The sequence below is a fragment of the Cryptomeria japonica genome, chromosome 11 (genome assembly GCF_030272615.1).
Source record: "Cryptomeria japonica chromosome 11, Sugi_1.0, whole genome shotgun sequence".
NCBI lineage: Eukaryota > Viridiplantae > Streptophyta > Pinopsida > Cupressales > Cupressaceae > Cryptomeria > Cryptomeria japonica.
The window spans coordinates 465,822,905-465,840,943 of NC_081415.1; the positions used below are offsets into that span (position 1 = coordinate 465,822,905).

The 18,039-nt window shown below is 31.5% G+C and overlaps 1 long non-coding RNA gene across 1 annotated transcript; it reads right to left on the minus strand.

Moving 5' to 3' along the window:
• Nucleotides 1-14,804: 14,804 nt before the first annotated feature.
• Nucleotides 14,805-17,660, minus strand: LOC131068950 (uncharacterized). Its single transcript, XR_009112081.1, has 3 exons — nucleotides 17,445-17,660; nucleotides 17,129-17,228; nucleotides 14,805-15,012 (listed from the first exon to the last, which is right to left on the minus strand). It is a non-coding gene; the product is annotated as an uncharacterized LOC131068950 (long non-coding RNA).
• Nucleotides 17,661-18,039: the final 379 nt, after the last annotated feature.

Here is an 18,039-nt window from a genome sequence, read left to right on the forward strand (position 1 = left end):
ATGCTTGAAGACTTTGAGGGAAACCATTAAAGGCTTGAAGACTTTAAGGAAAACCATTAAAGTCTTAAGAAGACTATAGAAGGAAGCCATCAAGTTTGAAGACTTTAAAGCCATCAAGTTTGAATACTTTAAGGGAAACCATTAAAGGTTTCAAGTGGGTGAGGATAAATAGGATTTTAAATAAATAATTTATTTAAAATGGTTGTGCAACTTGCTTTTGTAGGAAAATACAAGTGGGTGGAGGATAAAGGTGATTTTAAATAAATTATTTATTTAAAATAATTGTGCAACTTGCATTTGTAGGAAAATACAAGTGGGTAGAGGATAAAGGTGATTTAAATAAATGTTAATTTATTTAAATGTGAGAGGTGGGATTTTGGGGGATTTAAATAAATATTAATTTATTTAAATGTGAGAGAATATTTAATTAAATAAATATGATTTATTTATTTAATTAATGGTCTGAATTTGGTTAAGTGAATTAAATCAAATAAATTGAATAATTTATTTAATTAATAGGAGAAGAGGGTTAAGATGAATTAATTAAATATTAATTTAATTAATTATTAATTGATGGTTAAATAATCAAATAAATACTAAGTATTCATTTAATTAAGTGGACAGATTTATGTGACTACAATTACCTATTCAACTCACCTTACAGGTATAACCTAACTCCACCGGTGGGCCTTCATACCTACAAACCTCTTCTCTGTCGGTGGGTCAACTTGGCCTTCCATCAAACATGTTGGTCCTACTATTCAGTCCATTTACCTGTATCATTAATCTTCTTTGAGTATACCGGTTTACATCCTTCAGATCTTCTTTTGCTTGCTTGCTTGCCTTACTGGTGAGCCTGCTTTCCTGACAGATGACACAATGCATGTGTACCGATAACTTTCCTTTTGTCTGCTTACTCACATATGGATTGGCATCATTATGTCTTACTTCTCTTATAACGGTCACCACTTCTTATTCATCAGTGACCATTCCAAACCAGTTGACATCAATGACAACTTAATGCCAATAATGCCAACATATATCTTATCAACCTCAAACACATAAGCAATCATCAAAATCAATATGCAAGATCCACACACAAAGTATGTGTACTGATAACTTTCCTTCTGTCTGCTTGCTCACATATGGATTGGCATCATTATGTCTTAATTCTCTTATAACGGTCACCACTTCTTATTCATCAGTGACCATTCCAAACCAATTGACATCAATGACAACTTAATGCCAATAATGCCAACAGATAGCTCATCAACCTCAAACACATAAGAAATCATCAAAATCAATATGCAAGATCCGTGAACTGAATTGCCACATGTTACAACTGATATACACAGTTCATACTAAAAACATGTTTACTAGATCTCCCAATTAACATGAAACTCATTATCGGATGCCACAATCCTAGAATAAGGCATATTTCATGTCCACAAACCTTCTCTGAAATCTGCATAGCAAAATACATAACCAAAATAATCCGTCAAACAAAATTGTACAATCTACTGAATATTATGTTCATCTTACCGGACCTTACCAGACTCAAGAAATCTTCACTCAATCTTCTGGAATGATGAAAACATGAAGTGCGAATGCCAAAATTGATATGAGTTGTCATCAATTACAACATCACAACATATCTGCAGTGTCTCTTGCCAACACAATAAATCACAAACACACACACATACACAAAAGGAAGGCTAAATTTTGATTGAATACACACAAATATGCATCACAAAGGGAATGCCAAATTTTGATTGAATACTCTCTCACACACAAAGGGAATGCCAAAATTTTGATTTAAGACACACACATATATGACATAAACAAAAGTAGAAAATTTGTTTGAACACACATTCCAAATTGAATTCCAAATTAGTTTGAAAACACAAATGTATGTGCATGCACACACACACGCTACACATAAAGTGAATTTTAAACCTAAAAACACACATACATTTCCCATAAATTGAATGACAAAGTTTATTAAAACTCACACACATGTATATTTAATTGCACATGTATAGTTACATACATGCATGCATATATACGTATGTATGCACATAAGTATATATGTGTGTGCACATGTGTGTATATGTATATGAAATTCACATACACACACACACACATACACACATACACATACATATGCATGACCAAGTCCAACCTTACATAAATTGAACACTAGGTCAAACATGCCAAAATACAAAAACACATAAAGTAATGCCAAAGCTATAAAACATGGTAAAGCACAAATACTACACATGGAGTCTATTCAAACATGACAAAGTTAAAACACACACAACCCAAAAGAAAATGTCAAGTTTAGTTCAAACAAACACCACACAAAGTGAATGCCAAAGTTAGCTCAAACACACACACCACATAAAGTTAACTTTCAAACATACATATGCATGCACAAATAATGAATCCAATTACACACATTCACACATGCAATCATCCAAACAAAGTGAACCTCATTGCAGTTTATTTGTATACGCATTCCACATAATTTTCTTTCATACTCTCTACACAATATGAATGTTAAAGTTATTTCCAACATGCACACACATGTAATGAATGCCAAAGTTAGTTAGGAAAAACACCACATAAAGTAAATGCCAAAATTAATTTTTAATTTATATTCCAAACAAACTTCATACAAAGTGAGTTATTAAACATCACAAAGTTAAAACACACATCACATAAAGTGAATATCAAAGTTAGTTTAGAGACATACCACACAAAGTGAATTCCAAAGGTAGTTAAAAAACACACACTACACAAGGTGACTATCAAAACTAACTCACACACTACACAGAGTGACTATCAAAACTACCAAAGGTAGTTAAAAAACACACACTACAGAAAGTGACTATCAAAACTAACTCACACACTACACATAGTGACTATCAAAAACTAACTTTCAAACACATATTTAGACACACAACACATGGAGTTTGTTTAAACATGTCAAATTTAACAAATATACACCACACTATGTGTATGTCAGTGATATCTCAAACATACACCACATAAAGTGAATGTTAAAGTCCATAGACACACAAATTAATGTCAACCATAACTTTCAACTACATAAACATGATTCACATAAAATAAATTTCAAAGATACAACACATTTCACACAAACAAAACTAAGCACATTTTTAATCACACATGAAATAAACATACAAGCTTGCTCAAACACATCCAAATTTTATTCAAACATGCAATATTTAAACACATTTCATAAAAAATATTTCAAATGATTTCAAACATGTCAATGTAAAAACACACATATAGTAAATCTTAGAGTTCAAACACACTTCATAAAAAGTGAATGTGAAAATTTAAACATATATATACATGCAAAAGTACAAACACAACAAAATGATTATCAAAGTTAAAATACAAATAGCTTATTCAATAATACACACTACAAAGTAAATACTAAAGTTTAAACACACACAAAGTTAGTTAAAAAATATTAAAGTACAAACACAAAAGAGTGAACACATGCCCAATTTAAAAATATTGAACATGAAAAGTTACTTTGACCACATGTTCAAAGTAAATACAAATATGTTCAAACACACGGATTTTATTCAAACATACCAAATTAAATATGTTTCACAAAAAATACTTCAAACACACAAAGTAATTATTAAATACACACAAAGTGAATTTAAAATTTCAAACACTTGCCCAATAAAAAAATCAAAAAATCAAACAAACTTCGCACTAAAGTTCAAACATACAAAATAAATAATGTCAAAGTTGATACACTCTTCACACAAAGTACATGCAAGATTATCAAAGTCAAAACACATTTCCCATAATGTTTGTTCATTTCATACATAGTTTGTTCAAATACACGCTTTGCACATATACAAAATAAATGTTGAAGTTTAAACAACACAAAGTTAGTTCAAACAAACCAAAGTACAAACACACAAAGTGAACACATGCTCAATTTAAAAATGTTTCATAAAAAATTACATCAACCTCAAAGAAAGTAGACACTTAAGTTCAAACATGTCAAAGTACAAATACACATAGTGTGAATGCCAAAGTGGGTCATAAAAGTGTGTTCTCAAAGTGTCATCAAAATGAGTTATCAAAATGGATTATAAGAATAGGTCATCAAAATAGGTATTCAAAATGGGTCATCAAAATGTGTCATTAAACACAAAGTGAACACGTTTAATTTACAAATGTTTCATAAAAATATACATCAACTTCAAAGAAAGAAAACACTTAAATTCAAACATTTCAAAGTAAAAATACACACAGCGTGAATGTTAAATTGGGTCATAAAATTGGGTTCTCAAAGTGAGTCATAAAAAAGGGTTATAAAAACGTGTCATCAAAATGGGTAATAAAAATGGGTCATCAAAATGTATACTCAAATGGGTCATCAAAATAAGTCATAAAATAAAATCATAAAAATGGGTATTCAAAATGGGTCATCAAATTGATGTCATCAAAATGGGTCATCAAATTGATGTCATAAAAATGGGTTATCAAAATGATGTCATAAAAATGGGTACTCAAAACAAATCATAAAAATGAATAATAAAAATAGGCTATAAAAAATGTGTCATTAAAATGAGTACTAAAAATGGGTACTCAAAATGGGTCATAAACATAGATTATTAAAATGGATTCTAAAAATGGCTCATAAAAAAATATCATCAAAATGGGTAATCAAAATGCTGATAGGGTTGGATAATGTCTTTGATTTGTATTTTTCTTGGATTTGAATAAATTTTTACCCCCTTTTAAGTGTAAACAAAATAAGTCATTAAAATGGGTACTTAAAATAGGTCATCGAAATAGGCCACCAAAATGGATAGTTAAAATGGGTAACTATTTTGAGCCCTTAAAATGGGTCATCAAAATAGATCATCAAAATGGATACTAAAAATGGGTAATAAAAATGGATCACTAAAATAGGTCATAAAAATGGATCATTAAAATGAGTCATAAAATGGGTACTAAAATTGGTCAAAGTAGGTCATAAAAATGGGTCATCAAAATAAATACTAGAAATGAGTCATCAAAATGAGTCACAAAAATGGGTACTAAAATTGAGTTATCAAAATAGCTACTCAAAATAGATATTAAAAATGGGTCATAAAATAAGTTCAAAAAATGAGCAATCAAAATAAGATATAAAAATGGGTTGTCAAAATGGGTACTCGAAATAGGTCATCAAAATGGGTGCTTAAAATAGGTTATCAAAATAGGTACTTAAAAAATGTCATAAAAATGGGTCAAATTGGATACTTAAAATGGGTACTAAAAATGAGTCATGAAAATGGGTACTTGAAATGGATCATATAATGGGTTATAAAAATAGGTCATAAAAAATGGGTATCGAAAATAGGTCATAAAAATGGGGTATTAAAATGGATATTAAAATGGGTTATCAAAGGGGTACTCAATATGGGTTAACAAAATGGGTACTAAAAATAAGTCATCAAAATCGGTTCTCAAAATGGATCATAAAAATGAGTCCTGAAAATGACCACTAAAAAAGGATAATCAAAATAGGTACTAAAAATAGGTCATCAAAATGAATACTAAAAATATGTTAAAATGGATACTTAAAATATGTTATCAAAATGGTTTATCAAAATAGGTCATAAAAATGGGTACTTATTTTGAGTACTAAAAATGGTTCATCAAAATTGGGTCATAAAAATGTATATTAAAAATGGGTACTAAAGATGGGTCATCAAAATGTGTCATCAAAATGGATACTCAAAATGGGTCATCAAAATATGTCATCAAAATGGGCCATCAAATAGGTACTCAAAATAGGTCATCAAAAGGAGTTATCAAAATGTATACTCAAAATTGGTCATAAAAATGAATGTTAAAAATGGGTAATTGAAATGGGCACTTAAAATAGGTAAAACATGGTACTCAAAATGGGTCATAAAAAATGATCATAAAACTGGATATCGAAAATGGGTACTCAAAATGGGTTATAAAAATGGATATTAAAATTGGATCATAAAAATAGATTCTAAAATTGGGTTATAAAAATGAGTACTAAAAAACAAATCATAAAAACGAATACTAAAAATTGGTACTAAAATGGATAATTGAAATGTGATACTCAAAATGGGTCACAAAAATGGGTACTAAAAATAAGTTATCAAAATGGGTCATTAAAATGCATATTAAAAATGGGTACTAAAAAGGGATACTAGAAAGGGTCAAAATAAGTATTCAAAATGAGTCATCAATATGAGTACTTAAAATGGGTCATAAAATGGGCACTAAAAATAGGTTATCAAAATGGGTATTTAAAATGTGTTATCAAAAAATGGGTTATCAAAATAGGTATTCAAAATGAGTCATCAAAATGGTACTAAAAATAGATCATAAAATGGGTATTAAAAATGTATCACCAAATTGAGTCATAAAAATATGTACTAAAAATAAGTCATAAAAATGGGTAGTCAAAATAGGCCATAAAAATGGATCATAAAAATAGGTATTAAAATGGGTCATAAAAAATGAGTACTACAAAATGAAGGATAAAAAACGAGTACTAAAAAGTGGGTACTAAAATTGGTCATTAAAATGGGTACTCAATATGGGTTATCAAATGGGTCATAAAAATAAGTACTGAAAATGGATCATAAAAATGGGTTTTGAAAATAGGTATTTAAAATGGGTCATCAAAATGTGTTATAAAAATGGGTATCAAAATAGATCATTAAAATGGGTCACAAAAATGAGTATTAAAAATGAATATCAAAATAGGTAATCAAAATAGGTCATAAAAATGGGTATTCAAAATGAGTCTTTAATGGGTACCCAAAATGAGTCGTCAAAACAGGTGCTAAAAATGGATACTAAAAATGGGTCATAAAAAATGGATAATCAAAATGAGTTATAAAAATAGATACTAAAAATGCCCGAGTTTAAACATATAACAAAAGTGAATTCAAAGCTAGTACACTTTTTGTACAAAGTGAAAGTGAAAGAATACAAATATAATAAAGTGGTCAAAATTTTTTAAAAATTCACACAAATTTTATTCATCTCACATATAACTTGTTCAAATGCACACTTCAAACATATGCAAAATAAAAGCAAAAGTTTGGACATTGATAAATGAATGTTTAAAGTTTACAATACTCTTTACAAAAAGTGATTGTGAAAGTTCAAATACATTTCATGCAACGTTAGTTCACTTTATACATAAGTGACTGTCAACTAGTACACATTTTACACAAAGTGAATGTGAAATTTAGTTAAAACACACACATAAAAAAAATGTTAAAGCTGAAACAATCTTCACATAAATTTAGTTCAACTACACATGATGTAAACACACACAACTTGAATGTGTAAAATTAAAACACAATTGACATAATATTGTTCATTTCATATATAGTGTGTTCAAACATACACACACAAATTTTGTTCATTTCAAATATAGTTTGTTTAAACAAACACTTCAAATATATACAAAGTGAATGAAAAAGTTTAAACATTGATAAGTGAATGTTAAAGTTTACATTTAATGCAACATTAGTTCACTTCACACATTTTGTTCAAACACACACTTCACACATAAATGAATGTCAACTAGTACATATTTTAAACAAAGTGAATACAAAATTTCAAATATAATCACATCTCACACAAAGTTCAAACACACACAAAGTAAATATTGACGTTAAAATAATCTTCACACAAAATTAGTTCAACCACTTATGACATAAATATAACAAAAACACACACAATGTGAATGTTAAAAGTTTAACACATTTCACACAAAGTTTATTTATTTCACATGTAGCTGTTCAAACATACAACAAAAGTGAATGCCAAAGCTAGTGCACTCTTTTTACAAATTAAAAGTGAAGTTCAAAAAAAATAAAATAGCAAGCCAAAATACAAATAGAATGAAGTGGTTGTCAAAGTTAAAATAGGTTTAACACAATTTAGTAAATGTAGAAGTTTAAACATTGATAAGTGAATGTTAAAGTTTACTATAATCTTTACACAAAGTGAATATGAAAGTTCAAATATATTTCATGCAAATTAGTTCTTTTCATACATATTTTGTTCAAACACAAAATATAAATACATCCTGCACTAAAACACACACAATATGAATGTGAAAAGTTAAAACATGCACTTCACACAACTAATGCCAACATATGATATAAGGGGATGTCAAAATTTACTCAAGCTGTAAGGGGATGTCAATGTTCACCTATACACTTCACACAAAATTATAAAATACAATAAGAGGATGTTAAGATTCAAACATGTATACAAATTGAATGTTAAAGTTCAAATAGTAAATGTCTATAGTTCAAACAAATTCTAACAAACAACTAATTTATGCTAAAGTTCAAATACAAATATCATATAAATAATAATAATAAATGCAAAAAAAGTGATTGTCAAAGTGTTAACATTCAATTTTAATAGATGTCAAAACACACTAAACATAAGTTTGAAAATCATTCCAAATAAATAATATTCATGTATGTCAAAACTCAAACACAATCTTCATATATACAATAAATCCAATCAAAGTGAATGTCGAAGTGTCAAAATTCAAGCATCCAAAGCAAATTTCAAAATGAATAAAATATTTTGGCTAGCAGCCACTGCTCAATATTTTTAGGAATTATTTGTGAAGCAGCCGACTCCATGAATATTTATCTTTGCTGCTTATTTTTAAGCAAAACATCTTAAATTTGTATTAATAGCATTAATACTAATTTGTGCACTTAAAATTTGGAAAGAAAAAAGAAATAAAATCTTTAAAAAAAAGGGAAATAAAATTGTGGAACCATGTGGCATTTTTTTAATAAACAGCCACTGCTTATTTCTAGTCCCCACTTTTGTTCCATAGCTTATTTCTAATTCCTAAACAATAGCTGCTCCACCAAAATAGGGAAAGATTCCAAATTATCCCTTTTTTGACAATTTTTAAGTTGCATGGGAACACTTAAATGCTTAAATTTAAGCAGAAGATAGAGTTAAGCGACATCCCGCCTTTCAATTTTTGTAGAGCTTTTCATCAGGTCAGAGGTACTTGGTCTCCCTGATTATGTTCACTGTAATCCAATCCTCTATGTTAAAATGATGAAACACTTAGTGGTGTAAAGAGCTGTGGAAGGCATCAATGATATAGAGATGGGGAACACCACCAAATAAGCAGCAGCCCTGGACACTGGATTGTTCGCAAAGTTCTATGGACATGGACATCATACTCTCTAAATTTAGAAAGATAAAAAGCCTATATGTCTTCTACCATTTTTTTTATTTTTTTAAATTGGAGGTTTTCTTTCTTTACCTACAAATTTGAGTTTGTGTTCTTTACCGTGTGAAGTGCCGCTAAATTTGGCGGTGTACTCCTTTATCTTAAGATTAGGGGAAGCAAATTTGAAAATAGGCTAGAGATTCTGGAATTTATCCCCCCTGTAAGATTCACAGTTTGCACCAGAAGCATTTCGGGAAACATGGACAGACCAAAATACATTTAGTAAGAAAAGGAAACACCTACCTACATAATAAATCCTTTCATAGGCAGGGATAAGGCTCCCCATTATAACTCAAAATTTCAATATAACAAAAAAGTTGTGATACAGGGATAAGGTTCTCTATTATAACTTTAAAACTCTAATACATAAACAAAGAAAATAAAAAATTTAATTATTAAATATTTAAATCAATTAATTTGCTAATTTTTAAATTTGATTGTGTATTTTTTCCCTATCAATATTTTAGAATGCATTCTAATCCATCTTCAAAATAAGATTAATTTTTTTTTACTTCAATATACGATATAAACAATATATTTTTCACCAGATATAATACAGTAAACTTTACAATGCAAAGATCTTATGATTTCAATTTTTTCTAACCATTGAAATTACATAGAGAGAATATACACCAGTATCCTTGAATTACATAGAGAGAATATACAGATATCCTTGAGTAACCAGGGGAAACAATACTGTGCTGCATTACTGAAAGAATAAAATTAAAGCAATCTACATAAAAAAGAGCAACTAAACAAAAAAATCCTTTGAGAAAAATGCATATAACTGAAACACATAAAGTTTAAGTGCATTTAAACCTTAACATCAATTGATCCACTTCAACTCCAATATGAACTAATTTGTTAAGAGGACCAATCCAAGAACTGATAATAATGGCCCTAGTTTAGGTCTCCAATGAAGTATTTGACAACATAACTAAAGGATGCAATTTAAGTTTTTAGATAACAAGCCAAAACAGAAACATGGACATTTGAATAGGATAAAAGAAAGCAAGGATGAACTAAGTGAAACAATAAAATGAAAATTTGCTCTTTTTTGTTTTATTATACATGTAGTTAAAGTTTAAAATAACTGGACTTCACCCCATCAGTTAAGTGGATTAGACTTCTTAGCCCTGAGTTAATAGCCACGTTCCACACTTGTTGAAGGCTTACTAGGAGTTTGAAATATAGTTAAGATGATTTCTATAGTTTAGGACACCTACAAACTTTATTCAGTTAAATTGTGGATTTGAGTTATGCAATCAATCAAAATTAATATTATAATTTAGATTCAGTCAAACTGTGGATTTGAGTTATGCAATCAAAATTAATATTAAGATTCAGATTTGCCAAAAAAAAATAAAAAATTGGTATGTTATATTTAGATATTTAAGTGAATGCCTTCATGATTTGATTGTGTGCAAGTTTTTAATCATCAAAAACTTGCACACAATCAAATCCAGAAGTCGTTCACTTAATTATCATGGATTGTGGAAATCTGATAGAATTGATATTTAGATGTCAGAAATTTGAAATTTGAAATCCATTTTAAAGTTGTTCGATAGATTTAAAATGTTTGGTGAAGCAAGTCTCATATAGACTTTTGGGTTCAAGAATAATCAAACTATCACACTTCAAAAAATTGTAGATGTCATATTGTGCGTGAATTACAATTAGTGTAGTCTCAAGTCTGGATTATAAATGATAAAACTGTAGACTTAACTAAACTGTTGTGTTAAGAATTATGTTACTTTTTAGGGTATAATTAAATAAATAAAATGTTAGAAAACTTTAGATATAAATTGTCGATGAAATAATTTAGAAATTGGGAAACCATTAAGAATGGCAAAGATAATATCAAAATTAACCATCAAGATGCAAAGATCAATTGAAATAAAGAATCCCTAAAAAATATTGTAAAAAAATTAAGGCAGCAATTGTAGAAGCCTTATTATTTACTCAACCCAGTTTGCACTAATCAAATTTAATAATGTCTATAACAATGGTGGTGCATACGGCAATTAGTGTAGACCTTTTTTTGAGGGTTTTGCAAGTCATTAATACAATTCTCTACATTTTGTAATTTGTTCATGATGATGACCAATTTGATGCGGAAGCTCATGTGGAAAAGAGGAAACAATGGGGCTAGAGATGTTCGTATTAAAGAAATTCTCCATAGCCTTATGCATATCAATGTCATGTGGAATGGTGGAGGAAGATGTAATAGATTGATCGTTATTTGCCTATCATCTTCACATAAGCCTAGTAAGAGTTGTAACAGATGCTCATGTTCTTCTTCTTTTTTGTATATCTAAACCATTTGTTTGTTTATGTTGGTGTGCAGGTGAGGCATTATGAACATCATGTACTTTATAGCATAGTTCTAGGACTCGCCATGAGTCCTGGCGAGTTCTGAGCCGAGTGACCGTAGCCGGGTCTCAAGGATTCAGGACTCTCCAAGGACTTGCTTTAGGCGAGACTCACTAGAACCTAGTATTCTGCCTTGTCTTGTCGAGTTTTGTCACATCCCGAGTCGGTTCATCCTTGCTGAGTCCGCACCAAGTCTGAGTCTCGTTTCTATGCTTTATAGTTCTCAAAAGAGACATCATGCAAAGACATAAAATAATCCATAGGTGAGTCCTCATGGGCTTCTAAAAGTGGTGTGTCAACACGATGCATAGATGAAGCCTTAAGATCTGCCTAGGATGATCACTAGAAGGTGAAAGATGAGAATCATGAGACAAGCATGTTCCAAGGCTGAGAGTGAAGTAATCTATGAAAGCATGTCCAAGCACAATGAATGAAGTATAAGAAGTATGGTATATATCAAGCTATGTAAGACCACCTCCATTAAAATTTCTCTACATGTCCCAAGAAGGAACACATCATCATGGATACACTCATAACATAGCAGCAGAAATGATTTGACATGCATAGAGGCATCTTTATTACCATTAAATCCATCAAGCATCAAGTCTTTGCTGACAGTAGCCACAAGATGAGCCAGTTTATCATTTAATAAGGAGTCGTCACTAATATCATGTGAAGGAAAGGATAAAGAATGCTCATCACTTGAGTGTCCCTAAGTGCCAAATCATCAATATACCATGAACCAAGGGTTGGAGAGGAAGGACTATCATGGACCACGTGAGGAATGTTAGCATCATTAAACAAAGCACACATCATGTGTAGTTGCATAAGGTGGAGTATCACCATCACTAGATGCATCATTATAACTGTGGGCGACTTGAGGAGTATCATTATAATTAAGCAAAGTAGCATCATGTGTACTTGAATAAGGTGGAGTATCATCATCACTAAATGCATCATTATCATGAACAAATGAAGTAAAATCTTCAAGGTATGAACAAGTTCTACGAAGTTGACAACAAGTTGAACCAATGTATCTCTAGAAAACACAGAGCACCCTCATTTTGATAAAAGTAAATGAGATCTTCAAAGGCTGAAGGGTGGGTTTGATGAGCTTGCGAAAACACCTTAAGATCCTTGAAGTAGAAATGGAAGCCAAGGACAAGGGCTTTCTGGAATTCATGGTGAATTATAAATAATGAAATACAATCAAATATCTAAACGCGCACACTACAAATATCTAAAATGCTAGCAAAGGAATAAGTTGATTAAACACAATTGTCACTTTAGGTATAGGAGAAGCATATGATAAATTGACTAATGTATGCTAACTGGGATTGCAACTAAGCCTGTGCTGAAATATAATAGGGCTATGATTGTGTAACTTGAAACGTGAATCACAATTGATGACATGCTGACACAAGTTTGAAAATTGAATTTTGGAACTGGATTATGAAAAGATGAGAATTTGAAAGCAAAATCACAACAGTGATCTTTTCTAGTGGCATTATCTTGATTTTTAAATCCTTTTTTGTGTGAAATTTGATCTACATATGCACGACCTGTTTGCCTGCTAGAATTTGAAGGAAAGAAGAAGATGATGTTGTTAAGGAGAACCACGGGTTTGTTGTGCAAGGGTTATTGTACAAGACTTGGTCAAAAGTGAATGAGATTGTGGAGTTGGATGCTGATTCTGATGTAGACAGAGAGGTCACTGTGAACCTACAAAATATTACAGAATTAGAGACAAATGTGTGAATGTGCTGTCCTTTCAATGTGATCAATGATGCGTTGATATTTGTAAAATGAGTATAAAGATTATTCCGTTCAATACATGCCCTAGACACAAATTTGAACCTTATTGTTTAGTGCAACTGTCAACGGGCAACAGTCATGTTTGAGAATGCTGGCCATGAGATTGGAATATTGAAATTTGGGAAAGGTGGTGAGATTGCAGCTGTGATTCTGTTTAGGGGACAAAATTGCTGGTGTGATCCATTCTGGGATGGGGAATGTTTCAGGTGATGTAACAAATTGTTCTGAGAAGTCTAATGAGACATATCAGAGTGCTGAAATGGGTTTTTGGTCAGTGCATGCACCAATAGACTCCAAAAACATGTGCCAGAAACATGTACCAAGTTGTCAGCACAAATTGACACAAAACAAGAGGTGCAAGTGTGTAAGGGTGTGCATTTTTCTCCTTTACAATAATAAACACAATTTTCAAATTTTGTGACATACCTCATAATAAGAACAACTAGGGCGTCAGTTAGGCTTCATACTAAGAACTACAGCTATAGCCTCAATTCAACCTCATAATAAAAACTACAACTATGACCTGAATTTGTTCTCATAAAACTACAACTATGGCTTTGTGATAATAACCACAAATCTTGTCTCAAATTGATTATGCATTATCCCATATGGAATTTGGAATGGGTGCATGAAATGGCTTCATCCTAGAATCATGTGGGGGTTCAATGCTTCCATTCTTTGCTGTCTATGATTCACATGAACTTTTGGTAAGTAGTCTATAATTATGTGATTGCAAACATCAATGTATGAGACTCTCAAAAAGTCTTTTGGTAAGTAGTCTATAATTATGTGATTGCAAACATCAATGTATGAGACTCTCAAAAAGTACTGCCATCCAAAAAGGTAGTAGATTGAAAACATGATTCTTATCTAAATTTGTTGATGTGGATGTCATTGGCTACAGTATCATGCTGCCTTTTACAGGTCACTATAAGATTCCAACTAAGAGCAAAAAACACATAATAGGAAATGTAAAGTGTAAGGTCATCATGCCAAGCCTTATGCACCACCATTATAGAAGAATTAAGACAACAATTGTAGAAGTCCTATGATTTATCCAATCTAAATTTTTATTTATTAATTTTCATCGAAATTTATAGTTCTGTAGGAATGGTGCAGAAGGGTTTTCATAGAATTGAAAACTCAATTGATCAAAGAAAATGATAAATTCATAAGTTATATAATCTATTTTTTTTTAAATATTTAAAGTCAAACCAAATTAAGTGAATGAAGAGGTAAATATGATAGATTATTTTCAAAAGTTTAACCTTGAATTAAATAAATCTACATGAATGAAAGCATTAAAAAATGATTGTGGAAGGAAATTTCAGTACTCAATCTAAGTAGTGCTTTTACTATACAAATTCAAATGTTGGTACCTGGTGTAATTCCTGATAGTTGTGATGTGTAATTCTGCTTCATTTTTCCTCCTCCTCTTCCTTATCATTGCCAGTGCTTATTTTTCTCCTCCTCCTTATCAGTGCTGGTGTTTATACTATACCCTATTGAAAAATCAGCACCCATAGAAAGAGATAAATACATAATACCAATAAAACTTAAAAACAAAAATCTACACATAAATTATAAGAATGCAAAAGAAAAATACATAACAACATATAAAATTGGAACTCACAGGAGAAATAAAAACAGAGGAATGACAAACAAAAATAAGATAACAAATAATAAATAAAGAAATAAATCGAAAAATAGACAAAGAAACTAACAATATTGAATGGCAGGTAAACAGAACATTTCAAACATTCATTTAAATCATTGTTCAATGAATCTTACTTCAATTACCCAAGCAAGCTTTCACTGCCAGAAAATCAGAATAAAGCTTGGTGATAGACAGTTTAACAATGCTATTGGTAAGAAATTGGCAACTAGATGGTAAAATAATTAAGAAATCTCTGTGTGATTTCAGATCACAAACTCACTTCTATAGGTTAAGAATTGATGAAAATTAGATTAAGCAGAATCATGGTCCTATCCAATTGTTAATTTCTGTAAAACAGTAGTCACTACTTTCAACCCCAAAAGTTTTTGTGCCCAAAAAAAATTCAGTGCTATAACCAAATATTTTATTCATTCCAGCGGAACTGCAAATAAATTTTCACATGGACCTCCCCTACTCTAACAAGTTTAGTAGAGACAACACCATTTGATCCCCTGATCCCTCTATACATTATTCAATAGATGCAACAAATGCATATATCAACAACCAACAGCACAGAAAACAGTCCGTACAATGGCTGTTGCTGGGCTGAGGAAATCAAAGCTGGAGGTGAAGAATGGTGGAAAAGTTAATTATTGTTGTAATATCAAGAAAAATGGGCAGTGGTAGCGATGGTTCAAAGAGGAAGAACAACAATGAGAATTTCAATTCAATGATGTTAAAATCTGATGCCCTGCTTCTTCCCTTGGGACTCACCAATAAGTTCTTTTTTGTGCTCTTCTTCGCTGCATCATATTTCCTAATGGGGAGATGGAGGGAGAAGATCAGGGCCTCAACACCCCTTCCTGTTGTCAGCTTTGGGGAACTTGTGGCCAACGTGGCACAGTTGTCTTCTTTCATTTATTTGCTTGGATTCTTTGGCATTGATTATGTGCAAAACTTCATTAGCAAAGGCAATGATAGCTCCTGGGATGATTTTACCATGGAGGCAGATTTCGACACCCCTCCAACAACCTGTGAGATGGTAGCCAAAGAAGAAATTGTTGTTTTTAGGAAACCTGAGGTCCAGCTCAAAGGAATTGCCCTTGGTGACAATGAGGATGCTAATATTACAGCTGCTGTATGTAATGGTACTTTAGCATCCTATTCTCTTGAATCGTCCCTTGGGGACTGCAAGAGAGTTGCTTCTGTGAGGAGGACTGCCTTGGAGCTCATGACTGGGAGATCCCTTGATGGATTTCCCTTGGAGGGATTTAATTATCAGTCCATTCTTTAGCAGTGCTCTTAGATACCTCTGGGATATGTAAAAGTCCCTGTGGGTGTGGCAGGGCCTTTGCTAGTTAATGGGTCTGAGTACATGGTGCCCATGGCAACTATAGAAGGTTGTCTGGTCGCCAGCACCAACATAGGTTGCAAGGCCATTTTTATGAGTGGTGGGGCTACAAGCATTCCTCTCAGAGATGGCATGACTAGGGCCCCTGTTGTTAGGTTTCAGAGTGCAAAGAGGGCTGCAGATAAGTTCTATATTGAGGATCCCACAAACTCTGATAGCTTGTCAGACATAATTATTTATACTGATCAAGAATTTATTTATATAATTATAAAGAATCTTGACTATCATCTTGATAACAAACAGATGTAGGGACACCACCAGAATCTAACTTTTTATGAAAAGTGATGTGAAATTGAAACAGGATGTGAAAATCATTCTTGAGCATGATGGGCATCTGATACTAAAGAATTGACTACAGTAACATAAAAACCTCAAACTTCAAAAGATAATATCCTTACCATGTACCTATGGTTAAAAAACTTAAAACAGATCATCGCTAATATTACAATATACACCAAATTCCCTTGTACATCAATTAATGAGTACACATAAATCATCTAAAACGAAAAAAGAAAACACAGCAAATAGATTAGGGAAGTAAGAAATGTACTGAGTATTTTCTGGCCGCATCTCCAATTAATCACTGGGTCGAATTTATAGTTCTCCTTGCTGCTGCTGCCTGCCTTCATGCCCCATTAAAAAATCGCCACCTACAGAAAGAAAATATACAAAATACCAAGAAAAATAAAAAATAAAAGAATTAAAACACAATAGAATACAAACAAGAAGAAGTAAGGATCAGAAACTGAAAACACATAACTAAAATTTAAAACCAAAACTCAAAACAGAGGCATGGCCATGCCAAATAAAACATACAACACATAAAATTAAACAAACAAAAACAAAGAAAGAACAGTCTTCGCTACTTCTCAAATAATCCGCCCATTTAAAAGATGTAGAATCTGCTTTTTTTCGAACGGTAAATCTGCTTTTTTTCAACGGTAACATAACAAATAACAACCATTCTCTGGATCGCTGCAGTTTGAGAGCCGTTGGGAAATGCACGCTCCTTCGTGGGAGCTCCTTCGTTGGATGAGGATAAAATTTGAAACAAACTGTAAATTTGACACAGTTTCTTTCAAAAATTCCAAATGGAATGCAAGAGAATTTTTTATGATCCTTAATTTAGATCAGAATTGCTACGATTAAACTTTATAGGGAATTAAACAAGTGCATTTCAGAATTGCTACGATTAAATTTTATAGTTAATTAAGTGCCACATACTGGGAGTACGGCAATGGCTACGCAGGGGACAAAACGGCCCCCCCCATGCCATGACGCCAGTCCAATCAAACTGTCGCGTCAGAAGTTCTGCCCCCAAAATTAGTACTGTCCTGTCGTGTCCATTTATTTTAATATGTTATTAATTTATTATATATATATTTAAAAGTTACAATAAGTAATATAATAAATTAATAGTTGATTATATATTTAGATTTTTTAATAATAAGTTATATGTTT